Genomic DNA, 14,907 nt, shown 5'->3' with positions numbered 1-14,907 from the left:
GAGCACTCTTGGTAAGTCTGTCCACTATTACCCAAATCATATCCTTCTTCTTACTAGTCATTGGTAAACCAGTAACAAAATCCATTCCGATTTCATCCCATTTCCATTTCGGTATCTCTAGTGGTTTGAGTAATCCCGCAGGACTTTGATGTTCTGCCTTCACTCGTTGACATGTATGACATTCCGAGACATATTGTGCTATTTCTCTTTTCATGTTGTTCCACCAGAACATCTCCTTCAAATCCATATACATCTTAGTACTTCCCAGATGTATTGAATAAGGGGTTTCATGTGCTTCCTTTAATATGATTGACTTCACTTCTGGATCATCTGGTACACAGATTCTTTTCTGGAAGTATAATGAATCAAAATCCCCTAGATGAAATTCCGATGTTCTTCCTTCTCCAATCCTCTTGATTTCCTCTTGGATGAACAAATCATCCGCTTGCTTTCGGATAATCTCATACTTCAAATCTGAATACATCTCATCCATAATCCTCATGGTTGCTATACTTCCCTTATCATCACCTTGAATAAATAAAATCTGAGCCTCCTCTAGCTCTTTCCGAAGTTCCTTTGGAATCTCCCATTCCGTAGGTTGATTCTCGGTACTCTTCCTACTTAGGGCATCTGCTACTACATTAGCTTTGCCTGGTGTATAGTTGATCTTAAGGTCGTAATCCTTAATCAACTCTAACCATCTCTTCTGCCTCATGTTTAATTCCTTCTGGGTGAAGAAATATTTCAAACTTTTGTGATCGGTGTATAACTCACACTTGGATCCATATAGAAATTGTCTCCAACTCTTCAGAGCATACACAACTGCCGCTAACTCTAGATCATGTACTGGGTAGTTGTGTTCATGTGGTTTCAACTGCCTTGATCCATAAGCTATTACCTTCCGATCTTGCATAAGAACACATCCAAGTCCATTCTTGGAAGCATCACAATACACCGTGTAATCCTTTCCTGGTTCAGGAATTGCTAACACCGGTGCTGTGGTTAACTTATCTTTGAGTGTTTGGAAGCTGGCTTCACACTCATCTGTCCACACAAATGGAGTATTTTTCTTGAGTAACTTGGTCATTGGTCCTGCAATCTTCGAAAATCCCTCTATGAATCTCCGATAATAGCCTGCCATACCAAGAAATCCTCGTATCTCCTTAGCATTTTTAGGTGATTTCCATTCCAATACGGACTGAACCTTGCTTGGATTCACCGCTATGCCTTCTTTGGTTATGACATGTCCAAGAAATTCAACACTATCTAACCAAAATTTGCACTTGCTAAACTTCGCATATAGCTGATGTTCCCTCAAAGTTTGCAGAACTATCTTCAAATGCTTGGCATGTTCTTCTTTATCTTTGGAATAGATTAGAATATCATCTATGAACACTATCACAAACTTGTCCAAGTACTTCATGAATATCTTGTTCATCAAATTCATGAAAATTGCTGGTGCATTTGTTAGTCCAAATGGTACAACCAAGTATTCATGGTGTCCATACCTTGATACGAATGCTGTTTTTGGTACATCCTCCTTCTTGATCTTGATTTGATGGTATCCTGACCTTAAATCTATCTTCGAGAAGACTCCTGCTCCTTGAACTTGATCAAAAAGGTCTTGGATTCTAGGTAAAGGATACTTGTTCTTGATAGTTACATTGTTCAAATTTCTGTAATCTCCACACATTCTCTTTCCTCCATCTCTTTTATCCACAAAAATCACTGGTGTACCCCATGGTGACACACTTTTTTGAATGAATCCCTTCTGTTCTAACTCATCAATCTGAGCTTTCAGTTCCACTAATTCCTTTGGCCCCATCTTATATGGTGGTTGTGCTATTGGTGCTGTGCCTGGAATCAGATCGATTGTGAATTCTATCTCTCTATCGGGTGGCATTCCCGGTAGTTTTTTAGGAAATACATCCTTAAACTCATTCACTACAGGAATATCTTCAATATTTACCTCCTTCAGACTATTGAGTTCCAATCCAATCTCCAACTCACTGTACTTATCTCCTTGGAACACTATTCGGGCTCTGATGGAGTTGCGAAGTGATACTGTTTTGTCTCCACAGTTAATCACCGCTCCATTTTCTGTCAACCAATCCATACCTAGGATGACTGATATGTCCTTCATGGGTATGATGAATAGGTCCGCGAAATACACACAGTCACATATGGTTAGGACTTGTGCTTCTTTCACGTGGGTTACTAAGATCGTCCCCCCCGCGGATAGAACAGTTATAGGGGTTTCTAACTTAGAACATCTAAGCCCGAATCTTTCCACAAACTCCAATGCAAGAAATGATGTGGTTGCTCCAGTATCAAATAATACTTTGCCAGGATGAGTAAGAATGCTTAGCGTACCTAAGACTGTTTGATCCGACTCTTCCGCTTGTTCCAAAGATGTGCAATTCAGCTTTCCATAAGGCTTTCCCCTCTTGTTGTTGTAGTTGTAGTTGCGGTTGTTGTTGTTGTTGTTGTTGCGGTTGTTGTTGTTGTTGTTGTTGTTGTTGTTTCCACCTCGTCCTCCAGAGCTCTGTCCGCTCCAAGACGCCTTGTTTGGACACTCCGGCTTGATGTGTCCTTCCTTCCCACAACCATAACAAATGATTCTGGGTTTCTGACAATCCTTCTGCAAATGACCCTTTAGGCCACAATTGTTGCAGATGATTTGGCTGATTGGATTCTGATTCTGACCTCCCCGGTTGTATTGATTACCAGTAGTAGGTCTGTATCGGGGTTTGAAACTCCGATCAGGTGTTGGTTTACTGATTGGGTACTTCCTTGGCTCTATACGAGCCCTCTTCCTTCTGTCCTCCTGGACTTGCCTATAATCATCCTCGAAAGTGATTGCCGAGTCAATCAGTTCCTGGAATTCGGCAGTCCGTGCCAACCTCAGTTGCATCTTCATGTATGGATTCATGCCTTTCATGAACCGCTTCTTCCTCTTCTCCTCTGTATCTACATCCTCAGGTGCATACCTGGATAACCTGTTGAAATCCCGAACATACTGCATGATGGGTGCAGTATTCTGTCTTAGTTCTTCAAACTCCCTCTTCTTCAGCTCCACCACGCTGTCCGGAACATGAGCATCCCGAAACTTCTTCTTGAACTCCTCCCAGGTGAATACCTTATCTGGAGGGTGTACTGCTACAAGGTTCTCCCAACATGACGCTGCTGGTCCTGACAACAGATAAGTGGTATATCTGATCTTCTCCTCATCGTTGCAACCAACGGTCTTCAGCTTCCGTTCCGTGTCCATAAGCCAATCTTCAGCGTCCATTGGTTCTGGAGCTGATGTAAATGATAGTGGTCTTGCATTTTGGAAGTCCGATAGTGTTACTCCCTTGCCTTCATTACCCCTATCATTGATGACGTGGGTAAAGAAATCTTGCATGTTCTTGCTCTGGCTTTCCTGGTAACGCCTTCTATCTTCCTCCATTGACCTCATATACTGTTGGAAGTCTGGGTGCATCATTGGGTGTGGTGGTGGTGGTGGTGCGTTCTCTGCTCTAGCTGCTGCATCTGCCTCCTCTTTCTCTCTTGCTTCCCGCTCTCTGCGAGCCTCTTCGGTTTCTACTAACGCCATTTCCCCCTAGTCCTGTAACAAAGAGCGATTACTCATAATTACACCATGCAAATGCTTTCTGAGCTCAACTCAATGCCCAGAACTAGTCACACAATGAAATCAAGAAGCAAATACAAAACAAACATTTATTATGCATATACTTTGTATAATACATAACACACTCACAAACTTATATTACATGTGGTACATATAAACCACTTATTTGGCTCAAAGCCCAAGCCAACGGGAATTTTAAATACGCTCTATTACAATACCACCTAGATTACTTTATTCTTCCTCGGAGCTCTACTCCTCGTCATCATAGCTCGCCTCCGCGTACATCCCTGGGGTCCATCCGGTACAGCGGTTTGTCCTCCGAACACCGTCCGGAATGAAGGTTCTTCCCGTAGGTATGTAGTCTGAATCGGATGAAGTGCCGAGACAGAGATCTATCATGCCAAAGTAACTAGATAAAGACTCATATATATCCCCAGTGGGATACATCTCATCTTCTCCTGTCATCCATGGAGGATTCCTATTCACTTGACCCCTCATCTTCTTCTTCTTCTTCTTTTTCTTGGTTCCAGAACTCTCACCTATGACGTACTGGGATGTTTTGGGCAACCCCATCTCCAAATCTAAAGAAATGGAGTTGGTGTCTTTCTCTTCGTGCCCAAAGCTTTGGTTAATATTCTGGTTAACCGCGCCTCCTTCATCCTCTGACTCTGTAGCGACCTCACCTTTTAAGGTGCAGATCTCTGTGCATATCTGTGCTAGTCCCTGGATCAATCGCTAGCACACACAGTACAAGATGTAATACCAAGAAACAAAGGTCTTTATTACATCGTATGATCCAAAATTTACATAAAGGAATACAAATTGCATAGCACAAGGCTAGCATATCATCAGAGTTTCACAACGAACAAACATAGACAGCATGGAGTCCTTCGTCTTCATGTGCCACAGGTGAGCATGTTGAGGATAGACTCGTAACCCTAAACTTCGTAACTCACTTGTCTTTCAAAACATCTGCAACATGAAAAGTTACAGCCACGAATGGTCAATACTTTGAATGTATTGGCAAGATGACACTATAGTGGACTCAAATGGCAACCTAACACTTAAGTGTACATTTCGCTGGTAGAGCTCAGGCATAATTTGCATAAAGCCAGTTTTCTCCTATCATTTGTCAAATCATTTTCTTCCTTTCTATTTAGGTGGTACCATTTGTTTAGAACTGAAGAGATTGAGAGAATCAAGTGTCATTCATTGATCAAAGAGATGGGGTATATATACCCATTGTACAGACGCATATAGCGTAAGATTTACAAGCGCCTGTTCGACTTAGCGTTTGGCCAACGCAGTTATTCTAACTGCTAATAGTTAGCCTAATAAGAAAGCTAACTTACTACTTAGCCTAGATGTAAAGCTAACTATTCCTAACACTCCCCCTTGGACAACGCTATCCTATGTTGATTTCATCATGTTGAAATTCTTCATATATACTTGAGTGCTAGAAAGTCCATGTATGATCTTGACAGTTCTTGATCTTGATATCTTTAGAATCTCTCCTCCAAAAACCCTGTGGGAAAAATATGAGGAGAGTAGTATTTGATATGTTGTTAAAACTCCTTTAAACCCTATGGGAAAAATAAGGAGAAAATGATACAACATATAAAGATTATTATCTCCATGATAACTCATATGAGAAAAACCTTGATAAGGAAAAATCTCATTAGTGAGTTTAGAGATCAATAATATGCCTTATATACTTCCCTTAAAAACCCCAATGGGAAAAATAGGAGGTACGCCATATATCTTGTGTAAATAGTGCAAAGAGTGCAATATGATGTGCCACTGAAAACTCTTTTAAAACCCATTGGGAAAAATGTAAGGAGAAAGCGATGTGGCATATCTAAACACTTGTATTTATAACGTCTTATTAAAAACCTTTTATGAGAAATCATTAGGAAAAACTCATTAAGGAAAAAAAGAGTACAATATATATGATCTGATGATCATCAATGGGTTATAAGTTGGGAGTTTACTCCCCCTGGAATGTGCAAATATTAAAGTTGTCAAATACCAACTCCACGTGAAGTCGATAAAGACACTATGAAGAAATCTGTTAGATTTTCATGAGATATATTCACAAATTGTTTATCCCTACTTAGGAAAATATTATTTAATGAGAAAATTTCTTTGCAATATTGCTCTGTATATAACCCGTATGCATTTAAGCAATACAAGTGGTATTATCTAGATAGATAATGGTAGGTGATTCTGTTGAATCTTAACCACATTATCTTGAACGTGGTCAATCATTATATGAAGCCATTAGAGTCTATTTTGTAGACTTACTTTAGAAGGCTCCTTCTAGTTGAATTCATTCTATGGTATGGCTTATTTTGGGATCGGGTAATTATAGCCAATGTAGATTACACATTGGTCAAATCTTGATGTTCCTAAGGGAATTAGTCAAGATCGTTTGTGCCTCACTTTAAAGAAGTTGACAACAAAACATTCTTATTCAGGATGTAGTTTGTACTGAGATATGGAACAAGAGGTTCGATATCACTTCGTCACTACTACAATGTATGAATGAATTTGTATCCCTGTTAGGGATAGTGTGACCATATGTATCTGTGATTTGATTTATCCATATTTAATTTCTCCAAATTTTATGGACAATGTACAGACTGATAGATATGTATTCCGAAGGAATATACTCAAGTTATAAACTTGGTTAATACTTGGTTCAATCCAAATCTCCGTCTTGATATGATTGCAAGTACCTTTCATGTATATTATAAACTCCGATGATAAAAGCATCGATATATACAAAGGTCATGTAGAATCCAATTAGGGATTTTGTTTATGACTACATATAAGCAATCATCATTGTACGAGTAATCCTTTATAAGAAGGAGCTCTTATAGTCAATTGTACCACACAATTTGTGTTTGACTATTTTCAGTCATAGAGTGACTTTTGTATTATTACACATATGTTGCGATTTAATTTTGGATTTGGATTTACAAGTCTTAAGGACTTTAATATAGATATCCAAATTGAGTGACCCATATGATTATGTAATCACTACATCCATCAGCTACATGGATAGTTTATTTATAACTGCCATTAATATTAGTATCGAAACGCAATTCCACTTATACCAATAGGGTATGTTACATCATATATAATTGATGTTGGGTCTCTGCGTGAATCCTTGTGCTACAAGCCTCACCTTTTCACCACCTCATTGTTTTTCTTTTTGTTGTTAACAAAAAGTCGTTTGTCTTCCAGAGGGAAGGTGCTTATGAGGAGTAGGTATTTCGATGTAAATACCTCTCTTATTGAGCGAGTGCTATTCTTATTCAATTGCCTCCTTCTAGTTGAACCAATATATGAGTGCATTAGGCACTCTGCCATGGACTTTGGTTCAGGGCCCTAAAGGTTTTAGCAATTTTAAGAATAAATATATTTGTCGACAAAATGTAGTCTTTGTTGTATGATTCTGTTGAATCAATAATATTTGTGGAAATATGGTTAAATATTTGAACTCCTCATGATTTCCCATAACAATGGAGTCAAGGTGTTTCGATGTCCCAACACTTAAAATTATGTGCACATTTGTGCTGGGTTTGGATGATGAGCATCCACTATGTGTTATTCAACTTGAGGTTGAACTACATTTACTTGTTGAGGATATAATTTCCTCTGTTCCGCGGAAGCATGTGAGAATTTATATCTCATGTGGCCAATTTTCTCCCCCTTTTGCTCTCATTTTGGAGGAAAGTGGTTACATTAGGTACCTTCACTCTTTTGGCACATTGGTTGCATGCATAATATGATTTTGTGGCATTTTTGTCACGAGTAAATGTATGTGGCAGATTTGCAATGTGTTGCAAATTTATGACTGAACTTATCGTTCAGATTTTCAAGTACGTGAATATAAGGACTGAAAGTCTATGAAATTTATTATTTATTTATCGGCATTCTTTGTGGTACTAATCTCCCCCTAATGCCGAAAAATATTCTTATTGCAAATGCAATCAGCGTACGGGCTATCAATAACTCCCTTGTTAGGGTTTTAAGGTATTTGACGGATATTAGAAAATTATACCTTAGTTATTTATCACATAGATCCCAAATTGATGTGAGGGCCCATGATGTACGCTGGGGTGGTGATATCAGTATATAACCAAATTATCGCAGATGGGAAATACTTGTTTGATTTTCATGTACTTACTGCAAGGGAAAGCAGTATTATAAGCAACTGTTGTGATCTAGATTAGATCTACGGCGTGTAATACCGTATGTGTCCAACAAGATGTTGGCATGTTAAAAATCTGTCAAAGTGGTCACTGGTTAGTTTGATTCTTTTGATAAAGAATTTAGATACATAGTTCTGTGTATGTACAAGAGGTACTTAGTAAAATCACAAATGCTTGTGAAAATGACAGTTGTATTAGTTTATCCAATATGTTATGATATTTTGCTCTTAATTTGATAATTTGAGCAATTAGTTTAGTAAAAGCATGGGTTTGTGGAGATTAGAGATCCACATAAGACCATCAACTAGATGTGTCTATGAATACCATGGAATAATTGTATGACCCAGATAGTTGTTGAATAGTCCACATGTATCTTCTTGAATAAGTTCAAGAAACTTTAGCGGAGTGTGAGAGACTTATAAAGAAAATTTTCATGACACATTAGGTGCTCATAAAATCTGATGATAGATTTTTGCAACTTTTTAGTTGTGACCAACAAAATTTTCACTATTTTGTTTTTTTTTTCCGCATTATTCCAATAATGGGTGACCAAGGCGATTATGAAAAATCGCATATGGTAGTGTAAATATGGGCTTATGGGGATAGGTATGATACTAAACAAGGTCTTCAAAATGTCTTGGGAATTTCGTTCCACAAGAAAACTATTGTTGCAAAGGAGTGTATCTCCAACCGGATTAGACCTATGTTTTCTTCATGATGAAGATTATAAGTACAATCCGGAACAAGATTATAGTACGGTGTTTCTTGAAGTGAGCTTCAAAATTACCCGTTTAACTTGTAGATGATCAACTTGTGGAATAACCCAACCAAAAGGCTTGGGAATTGGGATTTCATATGTACAATGATTCATACAATAACATCTTTGATAAACTTAAGGGTTATCTTATCCCTTTAATATATCCATTATGTTTATGCTTGTCATTTTACCTCCAGTTTACATTGATTTCTCGTGGTTCTTTTCAAGACCATTGAGATTAATAGTACTATGAGTACCATTTGAATTTCAGGTAGTGGTATATATCACCCGTAGGGTGTATCTAATTATTCTTTATGAGAAGACATCATATGTCCTGAAATTGAAAGGATAATGCTTTTTTTTTGCATTACCATCAAAAAAGGATGTAAAGTGCATGAAGGGTTTTTAATCAGATCTACATTAAAATTGTCAGCTGACAAAATATCAACTTGCAGTTTATTTTATAGACAAGATAATTAAAAAAATCACAATGGGATAGAATCCTCAAAAGTGGATGAGGAACTATTCACAGTGTAACATATATCTTCATGATGAAGATTTAGAGGGAAATGGATATTTATCCTTCTCTCATCTAGTGTGTTGATGGAAATTCCAGCCATATCCGAGAGATGATCATGCAACTCATTTACTGTGATAGTAAACTGAAATTGATGAAAAATGCTCTGAATGAGCATGGTCAAGGTGATTTCTTAATGACCATAGTTAGAATTTAATGTTGATACATCAAATGATACTTATATCAATGATTTGAACTTCATTCCCAAAGTGATGGGTGATGTTACATTTTGTCACCAAAACATATATATATATACTTTTGACATTGTTTATTCGTGGTGAATATGGTTGTCACCACATGATGTAGAAATTTTAGTAGTTTATGAGAAATTTCTATTTATCATGGATTTTCTTGATAGACATTGCATCCATGTACAATGATAGATTCCACATCTTACCAACATAATAGAAGCATGCAATAATCATGCATCAAATTTTTTTTTTACTATGGTAGTAAAATTTATTTTGGTAAACACAAATATTCTCTAGAGGAATTATTTGAATATTAAGCTGATGCTTTTATGCCATATATGTGTGTGTTGATCTCAAATAGTAAGTTAACACATTGTAGATTTTCTCCATATTTATGGAGTACATCTCTCATTAAAATTGGTGGATAATAAAATATTAAATTTGAGGTAGTCACATATTTTATTGGCAATTGTATCTCATATTTTCAATGAGAATTTCACAAGAAAATTTGATTTAAATTGCAAAATATAATTGTTATATCAAATTGCATGTTATACAAAATGCTAGAGGCAAATGTATACAACACTATATATTTCAGGAATATGCGAAATTTGAGTAAAATATTCTTGCCCACTATGTGAAAGTTTGAGAACTTGACGTGGTACTTTTACATGATGTAAAATCGTACAGAATTAAAATTATTTCATGCAATTTAGCAAGACCATACGGTCTAGCACGTATAGTAGTTGTAATTAAAGCTAAAGGCTTAAATGTAAACAACAATAACCAGTTGGTTGAAAACAATATTGTAAATATGCAAAGTCTCATGAACATGATATCTAATTTGTAACATACTACAAAAACTAGAGAGTTAAATTATAAATATCAGTTCAGCCTGGGGTGTGAACCAGAAACTATAGAGACATTTGCATAAATTACTAAATCTGACAGAGGGAATGAAAACAGCCAAGAGATAAGGTTTGACAATTTCTCTCCCGTGTACTTATTGGGGAAAATTTTGCTTGGCCATCTTCTAGAACCCATCGTCCCCAAATCGCAAGGGATAAGAAATCCCCAATTTTTCTCCCGTGTGGATACGGCAGGGATGAGCAGAGCGCCGGCCGTTAGCCGTCGGTTGTCGGGGAGGTTCTCCGCCTCCACCAGTACTCGCGCTGCGGATGCGGACCGCCAAGAGCGGCAGCGACATGCTAGGAGGAGCAGCGACGGGCGTGGACCTTCGCGCCATTTGGGAGTCGGCTCTGGGGGCGCCGCGGCGCGTCAGAGGACGCTGCTGCGAGTGCCGGCAGTGGCCCATCGTCGTTCCCACGCGTCAGAGGACGCTGCTGCGAGTGTCGGCAGTGGTCCATCGTCGTTCCCGCGCGCCGGAGGAGGCTGCTGCGAGTGCCGGCTGTGGCCATCGTCGTTCCCGCACGTCGGAGGACGCTGCTGCGAGTGCCGGCCGTGGCCATCGTCGCCACCGCCGTTCGCGAAACGAGGCTGCGTCTGTTGGTTCTCCGTGCTGCAGGGAGCAGGCACGCCATCGGCCGTCGGGCTGTGGCCGCGTCGGGACCGACGGCTTCCGCCGGGAGCAGCCGGAAAGCGCAATAACGGTCGATGCCGTGGTGGAAGGTGAGGTCGCTCGAACGCCGACGTCAAAGGGTGTCCTTCCATGATTCTTAACTCTCTTTCTGCGATGTGGCCTTGTTGCTCTTGGCAGAGTCCAAGTGCTGATAACGTGTTTAGAACTGAAGAGATTCAGAGAATCAAGTGTCATTCATTGATCAAAGAGATGGGGTATATATACCCATTGTACAGACGCATATAGCGTAAGATTTACAAGCGCCTGTTCGACTTAGCGTTTGGCCAACGCAGTTATTCTAACTGCTAATAGTTAGCCTAATAAGAAAGCTAACTTACTACTTAGCCTAGATGTAAAGCTAACTATTCCTAACACCATTGATAGAAATCAATGAACCTGGAATACCACCGATGGAAACCAGTGAATTCCTCCTACCCTTGTTCACCCATCAAAATTTTAATTTAAGAAGTTGGGGTGAGGAGACTTTCGAACATGTGCCTTGTCAGTTCGCTCAAATTGTCCGTAACCGGGGACGCGGCTAAGTACTTAGATTTAACACTCTGCAGAGGTTGTACAATTTACCCACATGACCTAGCCTGTTCTTCTTCCATGATGCACATTTTGCTCAAATGGACAGATGTCGACTAGGACGAGATTTTTCTGAAGTGATCCCCCAGACCATCCTCTACGGACCCGTACCGACCTACATTCCCCTACATCATCTGTCACGTAGGGCCCGGGTTCTCACAACATACTCCGTCAAGCCAGAGCCCATATAGCATGTGGTTGTACGGTAAGCTAATGAGCAAGGTTGTCTACAATCTCTTTATTCCTGGGTGACTTTCCGCAAATGTGTACTCACACCAGGGTATCGCCGTTGACAGGGCCCCCCTGATGCAGCCACCCGCTCCAAAGCTCCACCATTCACCCAGGTAGTTCATTAAACTTAGTTGTTTTTCTTTAACCACTAGCAAAACATTTTCATAGCATAGCTAAGCATCAACTAAATTTAATGGCGACAAAATATGGTCAGGTGGAAGTAGCTATCTACTGGGATTACAAAAGCAAAGCATATCCCTAGACTTACTACAAAAATCACTACGGTGCATGAATAAAATCTAGGACATTTGTGAGGGTGTGTCACTTGCCTTTTTGGTAGTCGAAGATCGTTCCCCTTTTCTCTCAAACAAAACACGTGGCTCTCCGCAGAAACTATAAGATAAAAAATAGCACAACATAAACACATAATTCATAACAACATAATACAATCAAGACAATCAATTTGGAAAAACGCTCTATGGTACTAAGGTGTGGCATGAGGTTTGGCTTGCAAGATATGGTTTGATAGATTAGAAGGGTCATGTAGGTCATGTACTTTGAAAGAAGAAGATTATCCAAGTCAAATGCTTAGGAGGAAAAGATTGACAAGGCATATGATCAAGGGTTGTTTGCTACACCGGAATGAATAATTGGAATGATCCATGTGACAGAATCATATGAGTCTCATATGGCGTAAAGCAACATACCATTATGGAGAGTGTGACAACACTCACCAATGGCACAAGGAGAAAGATTAGATAGGAACTAGTGATATGAAAATTTACTCAAATAACTCAATTTCTATTTGAATAATATGGATTAGGATAATATGTTGTGGAGAGATGTGATCATGGAACATGGTGAATGTGTCTAATTGATTTGTATAGTGGAAGAACTATATTGCGACCATAGAAATACCGCGAAAACAAAGCGTGCAAATTCGACATGCAAAATGTCTAGAATGATCTAGGCATTTTACTGATTCCAACGGTATAAAGTTTGTCGAAAATCGACATGTAGAACTTAGGATATGAATTTTTACAATTCGCGGTTAAAATTCTAATGGTGTTCGAAAGGTTGTCCGAGGAAGTTTCTCGGATGGAAAAACTATCTACATGAGTGTTGTAGAGAATTTAATCATGATCTCAGCGTCAGAGAAATCATCTAAAACGAAGCTATAGATCGGAAGATACCAAATTTTGAAGTTTAATAACAGGAGGTAGCTAGCACAGCCAGGCTTATCGATCGGTTGGTTCTGGTTCCTATGCGTGTGAAGAAAAAGGAGAATAGGTCGTGTGGCAACTATAATTGGCTGATCGGTTCAGTATTGATCTAATCATGGTCACCTGTTACAGATCGAATAGCGTGGCTGTTAGTGCCATACCAGCGGTAGAAGGCGACCGTGCTAGGAAGACGATTATGGCAGACTCGGTCGTGGTGTTTCTCAGCGCTCCGGTGGTCTTGCGCAACTGGGAAGAAGTCGAAGGAGTGCAGCTCGAGGCGGGCAAGACGAGGGAGCGGATGACGTGCGGCAGGCGACGGCAGTCTCGGGGGCGTCCTTGGCGCTCTCCAGATGATCGTGACGTTCGTCCCTGAACACGGCGACGGCATGGCTTCGGCGGCAACGCAGAATCAAAATAGCGCAAAATCATGTCTTAGGGGTAGACGAAGGTAAGAGGAGTTCACGAAAACAATGGAATAGAGCTTACCGGTCGGATGAATTCCGATGACGTCGTGGCCAACAGCGACAACATCATGCCCGACCATGTCCTGGAGGTAGCCCTCGACGAGGAACGTCTTCTGGTGCAAGGATTTGACGAGATGATCACCGAGAGCGCCTTAACCTAGCGATGAACTCGAGTTTGTGGCTGATGTTGGCATGGTCGGTGCGTGTTGTACAGGGCATCTCAGTACGAACTTTCTGAAGCGAAGTGGTGGAGGAGGATAAGGGGCACACAGAGGACATCTCGGTTTGTGTTGGTATGAGTTGTGGGGGCAGATCGGGAGAGGTATGCCACAGATTGGCATTCGGTGCACCTGGGCCGTTTGGGAGTTTAAGGCAATAAAGTGGGGAAATAATTGCCTGAATGGAACGCTCGTCTAAATAGGAGTAACTTTCGTATTGAACTCGAGAAGAAACGGTCGCTAGAATTGATGAGGGGAGGAAGGGAAGTATACTGCCATGGAGACGTTACACGTTTTTTTTTTTTTTTTGAGCTTAAGACGTTACACGTTCTGTACGTGAACGAGAGGAGAGGAGGAAGACGAGCGCTCCCTCACAGCTGGGTGGTTCGGCCACATGGGCCAAAAAGAAGATGCGGCCCAAGGAAAATAGAAGGAAGAAAAAAAAGGATGTTACTGTGGGCTGATTCACGTGGGCTGCTTCATTTTTTTCTTTTGATTTTCTTTTTCTGATTTCTTTCATAAATTTTGTTTAGGTCTCCAAATGATTTCAAATTTGTTTCTAAATTTTCTTTTTTGTAAAATTCAAAATAGTATTTTAGGACAAAAGGGGTCTACTTAATACTCATTTGTAGAAAATAAAATAATAATTAAGAAAAATAATGCATGCATGCACATTAGCCTTTATGGCTACTTAGGCATTATTTTGCAAATAGAGTTTTCTTGGTTTTTGTTTTCTCAAAAACAAATCCATTAAAGATTTGAAGATCTTGAAAGATGTGTTTGATTTTGAAAATAATTTGAAACCAAAAGTTTTTGAAAACACCATTTTGGAAAATACTTGTAAATAACTTTAAAAGTTTTAAATCTTTGTGAATTTTCAATCAAGTTCAAACAATCAAGGATTAAATTTATTTTTATTTTACATTCCGAAATTTATAAAATTTCGGGATGTGACAGACTACCACCCTTAAAAGGAATCTCGTCCCCGAGATTCGGGAAAGGCTAGAAAGAAAGATGTATTTGGATTTATGTCTAGCTGGGCTACCGCCCTTAAAAGAAAATTTTGTTGGTAGCCTTGGACTCGGGTTGGTACTTAGCTCAACTAGGAAGTAACTTGGCATTGGGTCATCTTTTGGAACATCTATGGCTTCTGACTTTATATTCAATAAGGGTTGTTTATTCACAAATAGTGAACAACATATCTCTTCAAGGTGGCTTGATCGAG

The 14,907-nt window shown here is 39.6% G+C and overlaps 1 long non-coding RNA gene across 1 annotated transcript; it reads right to left on the bottom strand.

Annotated features, from left to right (window-relative positions):
- Positions 1 to 10,169: 10,169 nt before the first annotated feature.
- Positions 10,170 to 13,886, bottom strand: LOC127308516 (uncharacterized). Its single transcript, XR_011746586.1, has 3 exons — positions 13,487 to 13,886; positions 13,162 to 13,390; positions 10,170 to 12,170 (listed from the first exon to the last, which is right to left on the bottom strand). It is a non-coding gene; the product is annotated as an uncharacterized lncRNA (long non-coding RNA).
- Positions 13,887 to 14,907: the final 1,021 nt, after the last annotated feature.

The sequence above is a fragment of the Lolium perenne genome, chromosome 6, assembly GCF_019359855.2.
Source record: "Lolium perenne isolate Kyuss_39 chromosome 6, Kyuss_2.0, whole genome shotgun sequence".
In the NCBI taxonomy this organism is placed as follows: Eukaryota; Viridiplantae; Streptophyta; class Magnoliopsida; order Poales; family Poaceae; genus Lolium; species Lolium perenne.
Note: the sequence above shows the minus strand (reverse complement) of the source record. Positions and strands in the feature narration are given on the sequence as shown.